Source organism: Apodemus sylvaticus, chromosome 1, assembly GCF_947179515.1.
Source record: "Apodemus sylvaticus chromosome 1, mApoSyl1.1, whole genome shotgun sequence".
Lineage (NCBI taxonomy): Eukaryota > Metazoa > Chordata > Mammalia > Rodentia > Muridae > Apodemus > Apodemus sylvaticus.
The window spans coordinates 37,688,843-37,692,160 of NC_067472.1; the positions used below are offsets into that span (position 1 = coordinate 37,688,843).

Genomic DNA, 3,318 nt, shown 5'->3' on the forward strand with positions numbered 1-3,318 from the left:
TTGAACAAGAGCCACCTTTACCTTGCCGTCCTTCCTTCACTTGAAAAATGTAAACATGGCTGGCAGAGCCCCCAAAGAGCCCTGTCTGCAGACTGCGCTTCCCCTTCAACTCTGCAGCCTTTAGTCAAGAGCGCTGGCCAGCCAGAGTCACTTTCCTGAAGTGACGTTTTAACAGAGGCAGACCACCAAGGCTTGCTCTGGTCAGGAAACACCAAAGCAGGCTCTTTGAAAAATTAGACCCAGATAACTTCACCTGCTCACAGCCTGGAGCTGGGCAAGTGAGTCCTGACTCCAGGGAAGAACAAACTGTGCCTGGGATGCCTGAGGGCGAAGGAAGGCTGGCTCTCTGCAGGGTGCAGTGCAAGAAGCAGGCTGTGTGGGCAGGAGGAGCTAAGAAAACACGAAGAAGAAAGAAAATACAGCAAGTGGCAGAACCAGCCTTTTTCACATCTTGGTAGCAGCTTTGATTTTTTTCTTCCCTGTGGAAAAGACTCTTGGCTGCCCCTAGTTGAGGAGCACAGAAGCAGGCAGTGAATTATGAAGGAAACCATCCAGTCCCTCCAAATGTTCCATTAGCTCCACACAGGCAAGGGAGATGCAGAGGGCTCGTCAGTAGAAGAGTTTCCTAGCTGCTTATCTGGATGGTGAATTTGGGCTTAAGAACTACTGTCCCAAGGAAAATATGGAGTGCGTAGACAGGAGGATACACACCATCATCCCTGATCTCTCTAAGTTGCCTGGAGGGGAAACCATGTTTTAGACAAAGTTTGCCTGGCCCTTCAAAAGGTTCCTATTCATCATCTTTGTATTCAGTGGTTTGTGTGTTCATGCACGCACGTGCGTGCGTGTGTGTGTGTGTGTGTGTGTGTGTGTGTATGCACAGTTGTATGTTGCTGTAACCTAAAATGTTTTTGTTGCATCTAATATATTATCTAGGAGGAAAAGAATGTGCCTGCAATATTGAAAAAGTGTTTTTTTTTCCCAAAGTATTTTACAAGTTTGTATTTTCATAATAGGGCATTAGCTGGTGAAAGGTTTGTCTTCCAGAGGAGAAGCTGGGACCCAATGAGGTGAAAGGATCTGCCCAGCGCCATGATACTACTGCTGACAGAGCTGGGGCTGGAACCCAGGGCTGTCTGCAAATGGTTAAGCACTTATTAGATTTTAAGCAGTAGCCAACATTTTCTGAAAGCACGTGCACACACACACACACACACACACACACACACACAGAGAGAGAGAGAGAGAGAGAGAGAGAGAGAGACTCAAATATCACTGCACAGTTTGTATCAGAAAATTGGGTCTTGTTTGCTGAATAGCTATCTTGTTAGACCTACTGTCGCCTGTTTCCTCTGACATGTCCCCTTGATTTTAATGATATTTGCCTTCTTATTTGTTAATCTTAGGCATGCTTATTTCATTGGTTTTTCTGGTGTTAAAGTGGAGATTAGTATTTCCCTGGCTTTGCTTTTCTGTCCTCTCTCTATTTGACAGTTTAAAAGAATCTGGTTAAGTCATTAACAGCTAAGTCATTGCGGCATCACAAATATACTCCGGATGCACAAGTGATGCATCAGATAGGGTTTAATTTCTTTTTCCAGTTTCTCTTGCTCCCAGAATTAACAACTGTGTTAGCTTTTCCTTGGCTGTCTATGCTTCGACCCTGACTCTTCTCAAAGTTTGCAACAAAATGTGCTGCGCCTCTTAACACAACCCTCCATTTCCATCAGCCTCATAATGTCCCGGGTATGTCTCCCCCAGAGCACCAGTCCTCTGTTCCAGGAGCTCACTGGGCTGTGCCCCATGTCAAGCTAGGAGAGCCCTTCCTTGGTCATGGGACATGGTTGTGATAGATAGGTATGGGAACAGCAGACAAAGGAGCATCCCAGGCCTGAGGCTGGTCCTCAGCCCACTGGGAGGTATGAGCCAGTGTACCTGGCCTGCAGCCAGAGAGCTGAAGGTGCCTGGGGCAGCTGGAACTGAGGGCAGAGAGGTGCGCCTCAGCCCAGAGCTCATGCAGGCAGATCCTGCCTTCTTAATGCCCTGTGCAGCCACAAGTTCACCTTGACTCTGGGCCACAACAGGATATCTGAGATGAGTCTCAGCAATGATCCAGCTTTTATGGTGCTTCAGAAACCGGAAACGTTGAATCAGACCAATGACCGTTAGGTATTGACCTGTTTGGGCCAAAAATATACTGCGTGACACCGTGCAATTTGCAATGCCACCTTTGATGAATAGGTGTGTGATGGAGCCAAGGGATGATGGCGGAACTAGAGACCTGCAGTGACGGGTATGGGAGCACAGCTGTGGAGGACCGGGAGCACAGCTGTGGTGGACTGGGAGCACAGCTGTGGTGGACTGGAAGCACAGCTGTGGAGAACTGGGAGCACAGCTGTGATGGACTGGGAAACATGCTGTTGCCGAGTAGGCCTGGCAGGGTTGTGTGCAGCAGCCTAAATGTTCAGCCCAGCTGCACAATCACCCTGGCTCTGAGCATCAGTAGGATGTCTGAGATGGAGACAGCTCATTTTCTGGATTGGGCCTATTCAAACTACTTCCATCGTCCATGCTGTCACTGGAGGCCATATTGGTGGCTGTGGTCCATGTTACAACTGTGGTCCATGTTACAATTTGGCCAGAGGCCAAATTGGTGTCTGTGATCTATGCTGCCACTTAAGACCAGGCTGAGGTTTAGAGGTCTTATTGCCACCAGAGAACTTGTGGATGTCTGTGGGTCTTGCTGCCATCTGAGGACATGTTGATGTACGTGGCCTGGGCCCCTGCTGGAGGTTATGTGCATGTCCGTGTTCTGTATGGTGCCTGAGACCATGCTGAAGTCCATGGTCTGTGGGATGCCACTGGAATCTAGGCAGAAGTCCATGATCCTTGCTGCTGCTGACTGCTATGGGCAAAGAAGCTTCTTTTGTAACAGGATAAATGACTGCAGACTCAGAGTTGAGAAGGAGAGACATTGAAGGGTTCTGTGACAACCCCTTCACCACCCCCAAAACCTGACCAAACCAGTCTAAACAGGAAACCATTAAAGAGAGTCCCTAAAACGTCTGACAAAGATGCTCAAGTGTATCTCTTCAGAGTAGATGGCCTATGGAGGGGGTGAAGACAGGGGCAGACTCAGTTATCTTTAAGGGGCTGGCCACTGGGAGTTTGACCAAGCTCCAAGGTCACCCTGGGAGAAGTGGGAAGCAAGGGTGATCAAGGTGCATTGTGTGAGGTTTACAAATAATCAATAAATATGTTGGGAAAAAAGGAAGTTCTTAAATCGAAAGTTAAGACATGGAGTTTGAAAGGCTGGGA

The 3,318-nt window shown here is 48.2% G+C and overlaps 1 pseudogene; it reads left to right on the plus strand.

The window, feature by feature from the left end:
* Positions 1–2,264: 2,264 nt before the first annotated feature.
* Positions 2,265–3,318, plus strand: part of LOC127682559 (60S acidic ribosomal protein P1-like) — a 30,835-nt pseudogene continuing 29,781 nt past the window's right edge.